The following is a 19,262-nucleotide window of genomic DNA, read 5'->3' as shown; positions in this document are numbered from 1 at the left end:
GACAGTGTTGGTGGAGAAGGAGAGCAGCCGACGCGGCTAAGGACCGGTTTTCTCGCGACGGCAGCTCTTTATTACGCGCATTGTTTCGTTTCATCCATCAAGCAAAATGTTACTCGCCGCAGCCATGAAAAAAAAAAACAACGGTTGGAGGTGCTGGGTATCGATCCCAGTACCTCTCGCATGCTAAGCGAGCGCTCTACCATCTGAGCTACACCCCCGATTTTTTTTTCTTTATTACCTGTCTTAGGTACACAACATATATTACATTCAACACTTGTAAAAACACCCAATGTACACAGTACATACGGTGACTGAGCTGTCAACCAGCGTCACGCTGGTGTCGTCATATTAAAATTCGCGTAATGTCACCAGCGGCTCTACTGTTGGGAGCCACTCTGGTGGTTCCGGTGCTGCCTTATGAATTTCTAGAAACAAATGAATACTTTCTCTAAAGTAGGCTCGTGCAGGCCGAGCATCTTTATCAAAGTGATAACCTGCCATTCTCGATCGCCACAAAGAGTGGAGGCCCAAGAGCATGATGGTGTCTAGAGGAACCCCGTATTCATTGTCGACATTCAAAAACCTAATGCCGTACGGGTCCAGAGGTAAATCTTTCTTAATAGTTCTTTGTAAGACATCCCAAAAATAAACCCCTTCCCAACAATGCAAAAAAACATGATCTATTGTTTCTGGTACCTTGCAACAGTGTGTACCCCACGGCAAAAAGCATCCCTTTCGCTCTAATAATAATATAATAATATCTGGGGTTTAACGTCCCAAAACCAAGATATGATTATGAGAGACGCCGTAGTGGAGGGCTCCGGAAATTTCGACCACCTGGGGTTCTTTAACGTGCACCTAAATCTAAGTACACGGGCCTCAAACATTTTCGCCTCCATCGAAAATGCCTCCCTTTCGCTCTAAAAAAGTTTTGACCGGTAACGTTCCTGAATGAACCTTAAAGAAGAATGTTTCTGTTCCGGGCTGCACATGCATTTTTTAACTCTCTTTAACACATTGCTACCTGGGCCTCCACTGTACAATGACCTATACAACGGCATAGGCAAGACAACATCACAAAGAGCAAAGTAAAGTTCCTTTCGTTTCACATTGGCTAGATATTCTCTCGAAAACCGTACGGTAAGAAATTTCACACTCGACACTATTTCTTTATAAAAGCCACCAATCCCTCCTACACACTCCTCAGTTGAGACAACATACTCAGGCAACAGTCTACCTAGTCGCAATTGGCATATGGTGCGCAAGAAAGGATCAGTGACATCCCTAAAGAACAAAAACCTGTTAACGAGCTGACGGAAGAAGAGGTGACACAGTCCGAGCCCCCCGTCTTTTACCCGTCGGAACAAGTTTGTACGGCTGCACCGTTCCCACTCAGAAGCCCATACAAACGTGGCAAATATCCTGTGGAACTTTTGTACGTTAGTCCGTGAGCAATGCAGCACCTGCATAACGTACCACAGCTTGCTGATGAAAAACAGGTTGCAAATAGTGACTCTGGGAAAGATCGATAGGGCACCTGCTTTCCACTTCTCTGCTTTCTCTTGCGTATCCTTAGCCTGACTTTTCCAATAGTGATCGCTGTCGCGATAACACTCCAGCGGGACGCCCAAGTACTTGCCCGGGGTCGTCACCCAGGGCACGTTAGCAAAGTGGTCTGGTTTCGATGGCCACGATCCGTGCCAGAGCCCAAGGCACTTAGACCAGTTGACGCCACTACCCGTAGCTTGGCTGAAATTCCGAACAATTTCGACACCTTCTGCTATACTACACTGATCTCGCGTGAAAATCGCTACGTCGTCTGCATAGGCTAGCAGCTTCACTTCTGCTGCTTGTAACTTAGAACCAAGGATGCTATTGTTATTAATAATTTTCCTACACAGAGTTTCAATGTACATGAAAAATAACAGAGGGCTTAGGGGGCAACCCTGACGTACCGAACGTTGCACGCTAATGGGGGCCCTCAGACTTATTTACAATCAACCTCGTCGTGCAGTTTCGATACGCCAGAGCCACTCCCTCACAGATAACGGAACCAAGGTTAACATGATTTAAAACAGAAAACAAAATGCTGTGATCGACACAGTCAAAGGCCTTTTCGAGGTCAATCTGAAGGATGGCAGCTCGTTCGCCTAAATAATCACACCATTCGAGTATGCTGCGCGCTTTGTGGATGTTGACAAGAATAGACCGTCCTTTGATGCCGCAAGTTTGATGAGGCCCGACGATGTCTTTAATCGCAGTCTGAAGTCTTCGAGCAAGGACCTTCATGTATATCTTATACTCGACGTTAGTAAGAGCTATTGGCCTGTACCCAGAAACGGATCTTAACTTATCTGCGTCGTCAGTCTTTGGTAAAGTACTGTATAGGATGACCTGTATGCCGGCGGCAGTGTGTTTAATTTGTACGCCTAATTGAAGATGACTGCGAGGATAGGGCTTATTTCGTTCTTAAACTGTTTATAAAAGGCACCGGTGAATCCGTCTGGCCCGGGGGATTTTCCAGGGTGTAGCTTCTCTATTGCTACTTCAACTTCAGCAACAGTTATTGCCCGTTGCAAACTTTCTTTTCTTTCCTCGTCCAGGCGGGGTAAAACTGGTAGAAACTCGTTCTTGAATTTTTCAATGTCTACATTATGCAATCCGAATAGCGCCTGATAATACTCAAAAAAAGCTCTTTTGATGCCGTCTGTATCAGTCGATACGGTACCACGCCATTCTATTTCGATAATGTGATTTTTCTCGGCTCGTGCTTTTTCCGTGCACAACGCACGTTTCGTTGGCATTTCACCGGCAGCTGTATCCTCGGCCCTTGCCCTCACAAGCGCGCCCCGATAACGCTGTTCGTCTAGTTGCTCTATCGTCTGTTTCACTTTTCTTATATCTTCGTTCCATTTACCGGGGGCTCGGCACTCCTGCTTTAGTAACTTATCAAGGAGCGCCTTTAACTCTGCCTCCTTCTTTCGCTCAGCATGCCGAATACATGTAGCCCTTTCGATTGCTTTTAATTTTAAGGATTCCTTGCATAATTCCCATTGCTGCCAAATATAAAGGTTTTTACTGGGGTCTAATTTGCCGATTTCGTCCATTACGAATAAATTAAATTCTTCGTCCTGCAGTAGTTTACTATTAAATTTCCATAATTCCCAGAAGAATGACCTATTTTCCCTTGACCTTCCAATAGAGCACTGGACCAAGCAATGATCTGAAAAAGAAACGGGGACGACTTCGTATCTGCTACATTCCGGAAGGATGTCGAGAGAAACATAAATACGATCGAGTCTAGCGTGACTAGGGCCTTCAAAGCGAGTGTACTTTGTATCACTCGTACTTTGGAGACTTTCTGCAACATCCTCTAGGTTCCACTTTCCCACAATGCGTGTCAGGTTATCGGTGCTTTTGTCTCTAAAAGTACGAGTGCTCGTTTTGTCTCGCGCGCTAAGTACACAGTTAAAGTCACCAAGCACTATTAAATTCCTGCCGTCAGCCATTCGTTCTTCTAATCCGAGAAAGAAGAGGGCCCTTTCCTCGACCTTGTTGGGCGCGTATATACACACAATACGCCAATCGACGTCGTTCAGTGAAAAGTCAAGAGAAGCACACCGGCCAGCCGCACACGAAAAATGAGCATTCACCTGAAGCCCAGGCAACTTCTTCACAAAAAGTATGCAGCCAGCCGATGTGCCCACTGCGTGACTGACGACAACATAAAATCTAGACGCGAAACGTTGCACCATGCTGCCGGTCTCTTCTTCACCGTCAACTTTCGTCTCCTGAACTGCCAGGACGTCAATGTCGCGTTCCGTTAGAAGTCGGTAAAGCTGGCTCTGCTTTCTCTTCCCTGCCAATCCTCTAACGTTTATAGTGGCGACAGTTAACGGGGAGACAGACGCCATTTTTAACAAAAGGAAAAGAGACCAGCAGCATTGTGCCTACCTGTCGCGTCCAGCACGGGGCTAGACGGCGCCATTGCCGGCGGTTCCGTCCGGCGGAACTGTCGGGACTAGCCCTACGGGCTCCACGTTGCCGGCACGCTTATCGGTCGAAACGTTCGGGCGCGGCCGAAGAGACGGCCGCCGTCCCTGAGCAGTCTTTGCGGGGGGTTCGTCGACTCCAGGCGCTGTTGCTTCAGCACCGTCGTTGCTCGCCTGGGGGTGGGGCCGCTTCGAGGCCGCTGTGGCACTGGTCGGTGTAGGGACGCCGCTCTTCTAGGGTGGCAACTCGTTAGCACTTTTGAGCTCGCCGCCCTTGGGTGGTGGTGGACTCGTCGTGGTCTTTACCGTCGCCTCGGATGACCCAGTCGAGTCGCCCGCTGCTCTTTGAAGCGTTGGCGTGACGCCCTTGCGAGCGTCGCCACTTGTAGCCTCTGAGAGAGCTTGCGCTTCCGGCTGCTTGGCCTTCGACCCAGACGAGTCGCCTGCTGCCTGGTGGTCCGCCGCGGCATCCGCTTTCGGGGCGTCAGCACCAGAAGGCGCCGACGTGTCCGATGGCCCCACCAGCTTTTTTGCCTCGTCGATTCCCCGGGCTGCCTCCTCAGCCTCGGCAACGTCCATTAGTTGTTCGTTGTCGTCCGCCCTTGGAAGTCCGGTCGCCGACGCGTAGGTACGGACGCAGTCCGCGTCCGCGTGTCCATATCGCCGGCACTTCGAACACCGGGGCACCCTGCAGTCTCGGCGAACGTGACCCGTGCCATGGGAGCGCAGGCACTGCATTGCCCGCCCAGGCACAACCACGAGGGCCAACTCTCCGGCGACTCGGACCTGATGGGGAAGGTCGTCCACATTGAGTCCCGGCTTCAGCTTGAGTAGGACGGTTCTAGTTGTTGACCCTTTTTCTTTCATTCCTTGGACGCGCCACCGCTCACGAGTCACCTCGGTGACGTTGCCGAAGACTGCGAATGCCGTCCGGATGTCTTCGTCTTGGACGCCGTGAAGCATCCAGTGCAGTCGCAGTTTAACCTGTTGGTCCTCAGGGTCTATTACAATGCACCGGCGACCTTTGACCTTCAATTCCTTTAGCGCTGCCAGTTTTTTCGTGGCTTCGCCGGTGTTCAACGTCACCGCCCACACGTGGTTGATTTGGTACGCCCCTAACGCTACGACGTCGGGAAGCATACCCGCCGTGGTGAGGGCGTCCCTGAAGTCCTCGACCTTGTAGGGCCGTTCACGCACGTCTCCGTGCAAAAACAACGTGTTGTTAACAACACGGCCAGTGGGCAAAGTAGGCAGCACAATCTCGTACGCGTTATCTTCGACAGCCATCCTGTTACCGCGGCCGACACGGGCCGCTATCGCCGCTCCATCGGAGCCGTTCATCCTGCGTCCGTACGCTGGCGCGTCCGGAAGTAGAATTCCTCTGAGCTACACCAACGGTGGAGAATCGAAGTGTATGCTCACCACCTGACTGGTAATTACGTGACAGTGATGGTGGAGAAGGAGAGCAGCCGACACGGCTAAGGACCCGTTTTCTCGCGACGGCAGCTCTTTATTACGCGCATTGTTTCATTTCATCCATCAAGCAAAATGTTACTCGCCGCAGCCACGAAAAAAAAAACGGTTGGAGGTGCTGGGTATCGATCCCAGTACCTCTCGCATGCTAAGCGAGCGCTCTACCATCTGAGCTACACCCCCGGTGGAGAATCGAAGTGTATGCTCACCACCTGATTGGTAATTACGTGACAGTGTTGGTGGAGAAGGAGAGCAGCCGACGCGGCTAAGGACCGGTTTTCTCGCGACCTCAACTCTTTATTACGCGTATTGTTTAATTTCATCCATCAATAGAAATGTTTCTCGGCACAGCCATGAAAAATAAAACGGTTGGAGGTGCTGGGTATGGATACCAGTACCTCTCGCATGCTAATTGAGCACACTGCCTCCTGATGTATACCCTCTTTACTTTTTCTTTAGTGCCTGATTTTAGAATGTCAACAAAACAGAAGAATATAAAGAAATCAAACCTTTTTACAGTCAATCGAATACAGTAAAAAGCCGACCTAGTGAAACCTAATTGTACAAAGTTCCCGATGTAACGAAGAAATTTCTTTTCCCTGGAAAATACCCGTAGGATTCAGTCTTCTCGTCAACTAAAATTAACGGAGTAACTTGGCCACTAGACCCGCTTTAACGAAGTTTTTCCTGGAATGGTTGTGCAAAATATGGAGGGACCTTCGTCTAATTTTTAACAGAGACTGGTTTTTCTTGCGCTCTAACGCTATCGCGTTAGAACATGTAGGTACCATACTCACGACCCTAGCTTTATTTTGACGAGGCTGTTCGCTGCACCCATGGACGTAACAAGGGATTCGGAAGCAGGTAGCTCTCTTACGTACCGGATGGTAATAGAGGCGGCAGCGGTTGCTTGCGCGATTTCATCGTTTACGCGACAGATAGCAGAGATCCTCTGCTCGGAACTTTCTCGCTCTACGTTCTCACACAATCACTACATTCGTCTTCTGCGTCTTCGCATACTGGTAGCCTGTCATAGCTTTGCGTGCCGGACATGGTGCTCAGTCCGTGCGACATGGAAGGATCCATGACGGGGACGCTCTCAGGCGGCCCTCGAGTACTTTTCACACATGGCGTCGGCTGGCGACAAAAAGAATGCCGCGGTAGCTTTTGGGTGTCGCTAAGTTACAATTTTAGGTTTGAAGTACCGAAAAAACTGTTTCTCGATTTGACGACATATTCGAGCACCGTCACCACTTCGTTGAATCGAGTTTTAACTGTATTAAAATATTTCAATCCGCTCATGGGGATCCTGATTTTGCCCTCTTTAACACACGTGCACACATAACATGTCCAGTAGTGTTTCCTTAGTGTCCTTAGGTTGATATCAGCATGTATTACGGCCATTGTGCTTTTCCGTACATTATGGAGCCCAAGCCTGATTATTAGCTTGCGAAACTCTTCGCAATAATACCGAATCCTATACCACGTATTTGAAGGATGTCCCAATGAATAATGGCATCTCAACATTCAATGACTAAATGTTCTATTGTTTCTGGCTTTTTGAATAATATGCAGTTCACGGTCCATTGCAGAAAAAAAAATTGCAAGGATCCCTAAGCATATTCTTATAACACAAGAAGACGAAATCGTTTGTTTGGGAGGGGTACTGCAAACTGGCGTTGCCGACTTGTGCTATGAAGAATGAGATAACGAGAGAGCCCGTTCAGTTCGTTGAGTCTAAATTGTTTGCTCTTGCTGCGTGCGATGTGCCCAAATCCTGGCCGCAACACGAACGACACTCTCATTATTTCTCCGCAAACATCTTTCTGCACATACAGCAGCATTCCAGCCACTCTGTTGACGAGTCCAATGAGCACGCGAACGTTTCGCACAACCATGTACGGTTGTCCAATGCATAACGTTAGTTTGCCGATCAGGTTCCCGGTGTCTGCCTTTTACAGTCCTTCGAAATCCGGATACTTGAGTGTAGATCCTACACGTTTCAATTCGCGCTAGTATCCTGGCTCCTTCTCGTCAAAGAAGCGCTTACCCAACGAGTGTTCTGCCGATACCGACACCAGACTCACTGCAGTCATGCTCGCAACAGAAGTTGAAGGCCAACTAATAAGGCGAACCATAGCACGCTCCCTTCGAGCCGGGACGAACCCTTCATTTGCGGGGGCCCCTTGCCTAATCCGCGGATACAATGACTTACCGAGGCTGCAAGTTGCTGCGGGCGCTGGCGTCAATCAAGAGGTGGATAGCAAAACGGCGCGTCGTCTGCTACGGTACTTTCTGTTCGAGGCCTACCTCTTCGCTGCTTCAAGTTGCCTGCTGCTCAGTGTAATCGTATAGGAAACACGTGCAATTCTGCGACGCGTTTGTTACCGGTTGTCACGTGATTGTGTTCTTGAAGTATTTTGCGAATGGAAACAAGCTATTTCGCAGTTTATAGAACAAAGCGATAAATAGAAATGGGCACACACGGGGAACGGTGAGACGCGCGCAGCATGCGAGTGTAGATATACGGTTACGTTTTAAAACGCACAGTATAATAGTTTGAAGAAATAGCTCGGTTTAGTATTTTCGAGCACAAACGGTGCCTACTTCAGAATCGCTCCCACATATGAGCACACGTATGTCAACATACGTACGTTCCCAAATCACTTAAATACATCACGCAAAAGCACACGTACTCTGCACGATCAAGTACATCGGTACAGTATACTTGCATTGCATATACTGCAGTGCCTACTTTTTGTCAAATTTATAAAAACTGTTCAGCGCGTAAACGGCCAACGGAACAAAGCGGCCGCTCAGTTACTGATATCGTTTCGTAAAACTACCGAAGTCGCTTTTGAAGCAACGAGTTGCATGGCACGGCGTCTCTAGTATCTCAGAGACTTGCACGCGGGAAGTGCCAATACCTTTTAGTGGAACTTGAAAGGCAAATGTATGTTGAGTACGCATAATTTCGCATGCATTGACACTCAATGGTCGAATGCGCGAGGGAACGACATCTCACGTAAAGGAAGATTCAGAGGCCCAATAGGAAAGCCAGAAAACCGCGAGTAACATTTCACTTTTGCCATTCACTATATGGAACACGATATCGTATCTTTGCAACAAAAAAGTAAATAAATAATGTTACGAGTTCGCAAAATGAAAACAGATTGAGCAGATGTTTCACGACACTGTGCAGTGTAAAAAATCTTTGCAGGTCACAAAAGATGAGCTAAAACACCCTTTGCTGCGAAACAACATGCATGTGTACGGAGGTGAATACCACTTGAATGAGGCATGTCGAAGCGAACGCGAGGAAAACAGGACAGAGTAAAGAAGAACACAGACGACAGGCGCCTTTCCTGTGTGTTCTTTACTCTCTGCTGTTTTCCTCGCGCTTTGCTTCGACATGAATCTATACCCACTCGCCCAGTACGCTATGTTACTTGAATGAAGAAATTACCGTTCGCACCTTTATGACAGTCCCGTAGTGATTGCATTTGTTATTAAACTAAGCTACACAGCACTACAAAGTATTATGCGGTAATTTGTGAGAAAAGGGGACAGCGACTGCTAAATGGAACACACAGAAAGTGACGGCACTAGCAACAGTGCCTGTTCGGCGGCACGACGTCTCGAAGCGGAAGATGATGCAGGCGGGCGCCGCAGCCCACAATCCCTTGCGAGAGCCATGATTTTGCTATCCACTGATTACGGTGGGAGAGGTCGCGTGCTTTCCGGACACGGAGTTCGTGGATGCCTTGCATGCACGCGTCTTCACCAACCTCGCATAGACTTTCGCGTTCATGAAGAGTTAATTATCATTGAATAAGCGCACATTTAAGTGAGCGACAGCCGTCACCTCTTCGTGCGGCCAGCGGCTCGTCTTGCTTTCCTGGGAGACAGTTATCATGAGAAAGCGGGGACACCTACAGCTCTCCATAGCCCTCTGCAGGCCTTCCGCCTCCCACAGCGCTTCTCCCTCGCCATGAATTGAGCGACGTCACTTTGCAGTCCGTTCGTGAGTCTTTCTGCGGCTGTGTCGCGTAGCAATATTTGTGCGGATTACGGTATCCTGGCGTATCGCCTGAGTGCTTTGTGTCCTCATTCGGCGACTACACCGCGTGAAATGATTGCTCTGCGGCAATCCATTTCTTCCGGACTCATGCCGGGGCTGTAAAGGATTCGTTGTCCAAAATAAAGTGCTCTATAAAGTGTACAGCGCTGTCCACGTCGCTTCATTTCCGGCAGCCAGAACTCACTGAAGGAGTTCCAGCATCCCTGGCTTTGCTGCACCTCAGATGCCCTGAGAGTGCGCGCAGCCTGCTTTTTTATAACGTCCAAGACATTCCTGGGGCTTCACTTTGGCGGTATTATTTCCCATTAAAAGGATCGAACAACGGTATGAGCCTGGTCGTGGTACGAGCCACGAGAGAAGAAGAAGGGTTCAGCTGAGTTGCCGCGTCCCAACGGTAGTAAATGCTCACCCGTTTGTAGTGTGTGAGCCACTCGTCCACGTCCTCGCCAGATTCGCCTCCGAAGGTACGAGGCTCTATCAGGTGCTGACGCTGCCAAGGGCCAGCTGCGGCCGAAGCAGGTAGCAAATGTTCTGCTGGAACTGGTACTGTGGCTGCAGCTGCGGAGTTCCGGGTTCCGTCTTCACCACGAGACATCTCGACCTCCAGTGGTAACGGAGGCAGACCAGCAATGCGGCGGCTTCGGCATAGATCAGGCGGTTGAAGGACCACGTTGCTTGATTGGATACCCAGCACCTCCACCACAAAGCTGTCACGGTTCCATTGAGGTTAAGTGTGTTTATTTACAGATGATGTCTGGCAATGATAGGTGGTGATGGCGTCCATAGGTCGAACCCGCTGAACCCTTCTTCTCTCGTGGCTTATACCATGACCCGGCTCATACCGTAGCAACATTATGAAGAATGCAACTTGATGGTTACCTTGAAGGAACTAGGGACAAGCTGGATGGTGTGCACCCTCTCCAATTCATTGTAATCGCTTTAAAACAAAATTTAACGTGAGAGCGTTAAAGAGCTCGCTTTGTAGAATTTCCGGTGTCGGCGTCGGCATCGCAGGTTGTCAGCAAAAAATTGCGAAGATGCAAATAATAAAATTACGAAGTGCTCACTACGTCGTACTTCTTCCTTTTACGAATCAGCGAAGTAACAACTACGCGTCCGTAAGGCAACACTCAAACCTACGCAGCTGCTCAATTGATTTATGCTTTTGCTGCTGGTATTATTGAATACGTCGGAGCCCTTTGTAATTGGAGGGCTTCAAAAATTCCCTCGTTGTGCATGCAGTTCACAAGTCTTCACGTACGGTGCGATTCCGCGCTTCTGCCACCCAACATTACATGCGTTAAGGAAACTCCTCGCAGTGGATGACATTCGTATAGTTTTTTTTTGTTTTTACAGAAGCAGTTTCAAGCAGTAGCGACACTCTGGGGTAGAGCACCTGCTTGTTACGCAGAAAGCCTGTGCTTGATTTCCACTCGAATGGAAGTTTTTCGTTATTTATTTATTTATTTGTTTGCCTCTATCTCGAATTCTCGCGCACGGACAACGCTGATTTTTCGCTCCAACGACGCCGACACCGGCACAGGAATTTCTGCAAATCGACGTTGTTAACGCTATCGCGTTAACATTGCGTGGTGGAAGCGCAAAATCGCACCAGTGTCGCATTATCTGACTTTCCTCTCGACACGATTGAGGTGTCCACCAAAAAGCCAAGGCTGGCTAGCGACGGGGAAGGCGACGCGAACAAGGCCCGATTGCGCTACCATGTTCTACTGTTGAAGACGAAGCTCAAGCGTCCACCAATTTTACATGAGCGAGCCTTGCAAATTATGTCGACAAATATGGGAATATAGATTAATTCTAGCCAACTGGCAGAGAGCGGAGCGTGACAAGCTCAACACGTTAATCAGGAAGGCCATCAAGAGAGCTCTCGGGCTCCCTATGTACACAAGCTCGGAGAGACTGTTTCGTCTCGGAATGCACAACACGCTGGAAGAAATTGCGGAGGCTCAGGAGAGGGCGCAATTCGCCAGGCTGTCCACCACGCGTTCCGGTAGGGACATTCTGCGAGAGTTGGGGACTCCAGCGACGGAAATTGAGTCTCGCTTCTGCAGCATTCCTCGTGAACAGCGAGGACGAATCACCGTTGTCCCCATCCCGCGAAACGTCCACCCTGAGCATAACGATGGTAGGAGACGGGCCAGGGCAAAGGCTCTTTTAGAAAGGGCTCACGATCAGGCCGGGGACTGTTGCTTCGTCGACGCGGCCCGGTATCCCGAGGGGAAGGCGTATGTGGCAGTGAGCATCAACCACGAAGGGATAATCACGAACTCGACAACGGTCCGGACGACAGCAGCCGAAATAGCGGAGCAAGCTGCGATTGCGTTAGCCTTGCTGGACAACAAGAGGTCCACGATTTACAGCGACTCGAGATCAGCGATTAGAGCATTTGCCAAGGGCACCATCTCGGAACCGGCCTTGCGGATCCTCCGGGACAAGAACATCGAGCCACACACACTCGTCTGGTTCCCAGCTCACATGGGACAGATCAAGGGAGCCCCGCCCAATCTCAATGAGTCGGCCCACATAGCTGCGCGAGGACTAGTAGACCGCGTAGCTACCGGAGGGCGCGCTGAGGTTTTGGAGAATCGGGACCCGCCCACCTCGTATAACGAAATTACCAAACATTTTTACCTGGGGCGGAGACAGTACCCTCCACCACACAGAAAATTAAGCAGACCACAGGCTCTGACACTCAGGCTACTTCAAGTCGGGGCGTACCCTAACCCCGCGCTATTGCACAAGGTCTATCCTGAAATACAGCCAACTAATGCATGTTCATTATGCGCAGATATCGCTAATCTCGAACATATGCTCTGGCGGTGCCCCGCGTTACACGGCGGCGAAGTCATCACGCCGTCAAAATGGGAAGAAGCTATTACAAGCTCCGGACTCGAAGCACAACTATGGGCAGTCCAACGGGCCCGCGACGCAGCAGAGAGACTTGGTCTTTCTGTTCCGACGTGGGAGCGGCCCGCAACGTGCTAGGGCGCGTTCCGAGGGACCGAAATAAAGTTTATTCATCCATCCATCCATAGAATATCAGTAACTACAGACTGATTATTCGAAGTACTTAGAATAAAAAAAAGCAGACAATGTGCTCACTCATTCTGTTGAAAACTTGTCTCCAACGGTGAAGTTAGAACATAGCCTTGCTTGCTTGCTCCTTATTACTGGCACCTAGCTTGATTGCTTGCTTGCTTGTTCCTTGCATTTGGCTCATACCCACAACGGGGGATTGGCCAAGAAGCCGGCGGTTACAGTAAATTGAAACATTGGGTAAAAAAAATATCAGGAAAAGGGAAAAGTGGTTTTTTGTTTTAAATAGAATAAGGCGATTCTCGTGATACGAGAAAAGGAAATAAAGAAATAAATAAGATTTTGTTTTGGGGAAGCGGGGATGAGAAACAATCAATTAATAAACAATAGATTACCAAGGCAATCTCATTGTGTCAACCAGGAATTAGCACAGTGCCCCGCAGACGTTCCTGTTACTGAATTCCAATGAAGCAGCCCCAAATGAGGGGATATTTAGACTACCTAAAGGTATTCCTAATTTTTTCAATAAAATTTCAAAGCATTTTTTTCTTTGATTTTTGAAACGGTGGTATCTTAGTAAATAATGGTCGATATTTTCGGGTTAGTTACAGATGGGACACAAAAGAGATGGCACCAGACCAGACCTGTTTAAGTAGAAACTAAGCGGAGGAATACGGCATCTTAATTTAGTGATGGATACTTCCAATTTACGTGTGGGACACCATTTATTATCCCACGCAGAACGCAAGTGCGAATATTCTGAATTTGGTATTTTAATCTTTTCTGAATCTTCAAAATGGAAAAATTTTCTGAACCTCGCCGCTGTAACATAAGCTGTAAGAGGCATAACTGACAAAACTGGGCCTTCAAGAGATACTCTCGCGAGCGAGTCAACCATCTCGTTTACAAATATACCACGATGACCTGGAACCCATATCAATCTCACTAGGCGAATGTTTATGGGGAATAATGATCTGAATGTGTTTGGATAACTGACTCCGACGTCGAAGTGAGGGATGAACACACAGATAACGAATCAGTCACTATAACAGCTGTCGAATGATTTGCTGGAAGTTTTTCAAGGGCTAAAATAACTGCCGTAAACTCCGCTTCAAATATAGGAGTACAATCTGGAAGGCGTAAAGAATATTACCAGGATAATGATTGAGAGCAGATACCCACACCTGCTCTCTTATCATTCATGGATGCATCTGTTGCAATTACATTATTAATTCCTAATTGTAAGAGGTGATCTTCTAATACGCCAATTAAACACCTAGAGGGCAAGAGTTTGTCATTTGCTGGGAATATGTTGTCGAATTCTATTTTTACATTGGATATGGGTTGATCTAATGGAATTATTTCGGATATATTAACATTTAATGGATCCAGTAATGTTTGAACAAACAAAACCTGAGGTTTATGGAGATGGGACCAGTGCTGATTGAAAAAAAGCACTGAATTCAGCAAAAAATACGAATTGCAACCGTCTTAGAGTAGACTCATATAATTCTAAATATGTTTTAACTGTCAAAATACAGAATCTGCAAGCAAGAGTCGGTACTCGAGCTTCTTGATACAAAACGCTATTAGCTGTAAATTTAGGAACACCAAGACAACTCCTAAGAGCTTCTCGCTCTAAGAGGATTAAAGGCTTAATCTTGTATGCTGGCCCACCAGAAAAAAGCACGCAACCAAATTCAAGAATCGAGCGAACGTCCATGCGGTAAATCATGATCAGAGTATCTCCGGGTAGCCCGGAATGGAGCCGAGCAAGTTTAGTTATCATTTAGTTGACCTCTTTTAGTTGACGTGATATGGCTGTCGCGTCTCCGCTTCTTTATTTTTTCATTTTTTTCTTTTTTTTCGTCCTTACGTGAAAAGAAATGCTGTCATATCTATTTGCAATCAGTTTTCGCCTACCAGTGCTTGAAAAGTTGCGTATACGGTTTTGTATCTTAATCCTCTGGAGCGCTCTTTCTTTTCTTGTTCTTGTGACACGACTGTTGTATCTTGATTTGTTCCCTTCGTTTAGTGCTTGTTACTCCCACTCCTGCTTACAGCCTCAGTTAGAGGCTAGCAGTACTGTATAAATAAATAAATAAATAATAAATAAATTCCAACAGCGCGTGTAGCCTTAGCTTTAACATGTTCAATCTGACTACGCCAACTCAGTTTTTCATCATATATTACTCCAAGATATTTAATACAGTCCACTTGGGGAATTCTTTCTTGTCGGTAGTGAAGAGAAATATTAACAGGCGTATTTAAAGGAAAAACAATTATGGCACTTTTGGTAACGTTTAGTTTCATTCAAATATCTTCACACCAGGAGTGTAATGTTGCTAAATATGACTGTGACGTTGAATGGAGTAAATGTATATCATAATCAGATGCGAAAAACGCAATGTCATCTACGTATACACACACTTGTACCTTATCACCCCGTGGAGTCGAACTTGATATTGAAGATATTGAATAAAACAGGCGAAAGAACAGAGCCCTGGGGAACACCTCTTGTTTGGCTATACTTAGACGTAGAAGCACCTCGTTGGGAGAAATAAAACTTTCTATCTTTTAAAAATTCGTGCATCCAATTTCTAATATATTGCGGAAAATTTAATGCGTTTAGGGCATTGAGGAGAAGATATGTTCAACGCTATCATATGCCTTGGCTAAATCTAGGGTTTATAATTCCGAATATTGTCGTCTGTGCCGGGCAAGCTTTATACGAGCCTCTAAATCGACATGTGCACACCATATCGAGCAAACGGGTCTAAATCCAATCTGGCACGCGCTCTGTATTGCATTATCTGTGATATACTCCATAATTCTTATGTATAGAATTCTTTCTATTAATCTAACCACATGGAACGTTAGAGCAATTTGTCTAATGTTGTCTATCTGCATTCCCGCTCCCTGTTTTTTAAGAAGGGGAACAATTTTTGCAGGTCTCCAGTCAGGAGGAATCCAGCCATTTCTAAGGGAGTGGTTGACGACGTTAAGAAGATCGTCTGGAGAGATATCAAATAATATCTTTAACACTTCTGACGTAATTCCATCTGGACCTGGAGCTGAATTAGAGAGAAGGCGAATGACATGCGCAAGCTCTTCCATATTTACTTCGATAAAATCTTCCACACATGGATGCTTAAGAAACTTTAGTTGTAACTGGGATGCAAATCGCTTTTCAAGGCCCAATGCAATTTCAGTTGATAAATCTGCTAATTCCTTAGGTGAAAGAATAACTGAGTCAATGTTTACGGGCGCTGCAATAGCCTTACGACTACGAAGAAATCTAAACAGAGCTTTTTTATTACCACTCTTGGATAAAGAATTATATCGTTTTTCGTCATATTCATTTTTCGCTAATGATACTGTTCCTTTAAATATAGCTTTAGCATACAAATAATTTCGCCAATTAGTAGGACTTTGGTTTATAAGAAGTTTCTTCCGGGCAGCTTTTCGGCGTCTATAATATCTTGTACAATCCGAATTCCACCATGCGCACACTGAATTTCCTTTTCCTGACGGTATAGTGAACTGTGATTTTGTTATCGTACGTTTTAAAACTGAGCAAATACTCATAGCTTTAACATTTCTCTCCATACTAGACAAGGATGACAAAGTTGACTGTAGATTCTTTTTAAATTTGGAGTAGTTTACAAAATTTTGCACCTGGTGGTCTACCGATAATACTGGGATCTTGACTTCAAATACAAGTGGACGGTGATCACTACTTGTAGCAGTATCAAGCACAGTCCAAGACAAGATTAAAATGTTTAAGCTAGCGAATGTTAAATCTAAGACTAATCTCGAGGTACATGGAACAAAAGTGGCAACTTTGGAATTTAGACATATAAAGTTGTTTGTGTTGGGTCCAGTCCCATAACCGTTTTCCCGATGTGTCTGTGCGGAAACCCCACGACACATGATGAGAGTTGAAGTCTCCCGCAAACAGAATGTTCTTTTTGCAGAAGCTCAGAGTGACATCAAGAGCGCTTTCACCTTGTATCCCAGCCGGAAAATAGTTATTAACTATGGATAGTGGAGCGCAGCCAGGAAGGTTTAATTCCACTACCAAAACTTCATAGTCAGACGATATTGCTTTATAAGCTATCTTCGCTCTATGGCAAAATTTTGAAGAAATGAAAACAGTTAATCCTCCACCACGTGAGTTTCTGTCCAATCGAAAGCATTGATAGTTTTTTAAATAAAAGTTCTGATCAGCTGACAACTAAATTTCTTGTAAAAGTACAACGTCGGGAGATTGCTGAGAAATAATGTACAATAAATCTGTAGCTGCAGAGAGAATTGAACGGCAGTTCCACTGAAGCACTCTAAGACACCCTATGATGATGATAGACGAGCAGCGGAAACTGCCTGCTCTAAAGTACTTTCTTTCAACAGGTCAGTCCTAGTCACAGTTTGCTTCACACACTTCTTTGTTTTTGGATTCGAAGAATCATGGAGCTTGTTAGTAGGAGATCTGGTACGTTTGAGAATACGGGCATCCATATCGACGTCCCAATTGCCCATTGAATCTGAATCAGAGATGTAATCTTGATCAGTCTTCTGAGAGGAAGACGGCCCTGCTCCATAATTGGGGGGGGGGGGGGGGGCAACAGTCTGATGTTCAGCAGGCTTATTGATTGGAGCGATAGGAGTTTGGAAGCGCTTTGTGATCGCCTCAGAAACACCAGCCAACTGGGAAGATATAACCTGAGCCAATGAGTCGGACAGATATGGTAGAAGTTTTTCGAGAACCTTTTCTACCGCCTTCTCTACCACAGCTGAAATGGATTGGAAAAATGTTTTGTCCATGCCGAGAGGCTGACGGGCTGTTACACCGGCATATCCCTGTGTCCTGCTTTGAACTTCTGCTAGAGCTTCTCGACGAGAGCATCGTCTCCTTTCAATAATTTCTAGGACCTGAAGTTCTTTCGATCTCGCAGGGCAGTTAGGATCGTCAGCAGAGTGATTTGCCTTACATAAGCAACATGACTCATTGCCTGATTGGCACTCATCAGTACTATGTTCGGCCCCACAGATGCGGCATCGAGTATCAGAACCACAACCGTTGACAATGTATCCATAACGCCAGCATTTGGTGCACCGTAAAGGCCGAGGAGCTAGAGCTTCGACCCTGTATATAAGCGGCCATGCCTTGATCTCCGAAGGGCGATTTGTCCCAGCAAATGTTGCAATCACTGTTTCAGTAGGGACTTTCGTATTGTCTACTTGTCTGGTACAGCGGTACACGGAAATTACTCTTGCAGGGGAAAAAATGTCCAAGACTTCTGCTGGACTTAGGCGTGTGTCTACTCCGCGGACTAAACCTTTGCAACATGCTAGATGAGGTGGGATCAACCAGCTCACCGGATGTGACGCAAAAGTAGTACACATCAGTAGGTCTTGGATACAAGCCTGGTCTGGTGAACAGCATAGGATCCCCCCGCGCCCAAACTGACGAACTTCGGTTATCGGTAGGGAATGAGGAGTGATCGCACGAAGTTCTGTCTGAGTGGCCTTGGGGTTCTTCATACGGATAAATCCACCATTGGTCGGCACCAAAGCAACAGGAACGCTGCGGTTTCCATCGCGGAGAAACAATTGCAAGGGTAGATCCTGAGGGGAAATAGAGGCAGACCAGAGGGAAAACCTCTGGCCCGGAGAAGAGACAGACATTAAAGAAAACGGGAAGTTACACTTAAATTGGGCGTGCACTCAAGAAAAATGTGAAAGGAGAGGGAAATCAGATAAACATAATCGCCCGCTACTTGACCTTGACCGCAACCCAGGAAACCGTCAACACCAGGACAAGCATCCAACCGACCCGGCGGAGCCTCAGCGTGCCGGGTCATTTGCCGGGGCATTTGGCAAGGAGCCGGTGGTTAATGTAAATGTGACCCGCCGGAACCGAGTCGCACTAGTCTGATAAAGGAGGTTGGATGCCGCTAAACCCTGGTCGTAACAGCCTACATATACGTTAAGCAGAATCTCGTATGATTTACGGGGCCCTTTTAGGCACCTCAACAAACAAGGTGTAAAAAGTAAAACAAAATAAAATCGCCAGCCTAATGGACATCAATAAAGTATTTCCGCCCATCCCAAGCACTGCGTACAGATGCTTAACCAGCGAAGTTTAAACGTGCGGCCAAGTATGACTGGGTTAATCCCGACGGTTCATTAATTTATTTCTCAAAGATTGGTTTCTTCTCTCAATAAAATTTAAATAATGTTTGCCACCCGTGTGGTAGCCTCTACATTTTTGGTGCACCAGTGGTGAGTAGTAGGAATTGCCCAATTTCGCTGGCACATCAGCGCTAGGAGTTCTTGCGGACGACGCATAGGACTGACAAATTTCGGTTTCTTTTCGCCATATGCAGCTTCACTGCAAAAGTTCTGGCCAGGTAATAATAATTGTTGTGGTTCAACGTCCCAAAACTACGATATGATTATGATGGACCCCGCAGTGGAGGGCTCCGGAAATTTGGACCACCTGGGGTTCTTTAACGTGCGTCTAAGTCTAAGTACACGGGCCTCAAGCATTTTCGCCTCCATCAAAAATACGGCCGCCGCCGCGGCCGGGATTCGATCCCGTGACGTTCGGGTCAGCAGTCGAGCGCCATAACCACGAGACCCCCGTGGCGGGTTAC

The 19,262-nt window shown here is 47.0% G+C and overlaps 2 non-coding genes across 2 annotated transcripts; both read right to left on the bottom strand.

Moving 5' to 3' along the window:
• Window positions 1-145: 145 nt before the first annotated feature.
• Window positions 146-218, bottom strand: Trnaa-agc (transfer RNA alanine (anticodon AGC)). The gene has a single exon. It is a non-coding gene; the product is annotated as a tRNA-Ala (tRNA).
• A 5,357-nt stretch (window positions 219-5,575) lies between these two features.
• Trnaa-agc (transfer RNA alanine (anticodon AGC)) lies at window positions 5,576-5,648 on the bottom strand. The gene has a single exon. It is a non-coding gene; the product is annotated as a tRNA-Ala (tRNA).
• Between the last annotated feature and the right edge of the window lie 13,614 nt (window positions 5,649-19,262).

Source organism: Rhipicephalus sanguineus, chromosome 10 (assembly GCF_013339695.2).
Source record: "Rhipicephalus sanguineus isolate Rsan-2018 chromosome 10, BIME_Rsan_1.4, whole genome shotgun sequence".
Classification (NCBI taxonomy): Eukaryota; Metazoa; Arthropoda; class Arachnida; order Ixodida; family Ixodidae; genus Rhipicephalus; species Rhipicephalus sanguineus.
Note: the sequence above shows the minus strand (reverse complement) of the source record. Positions and strands in the feature narration are given on the sequence as shown.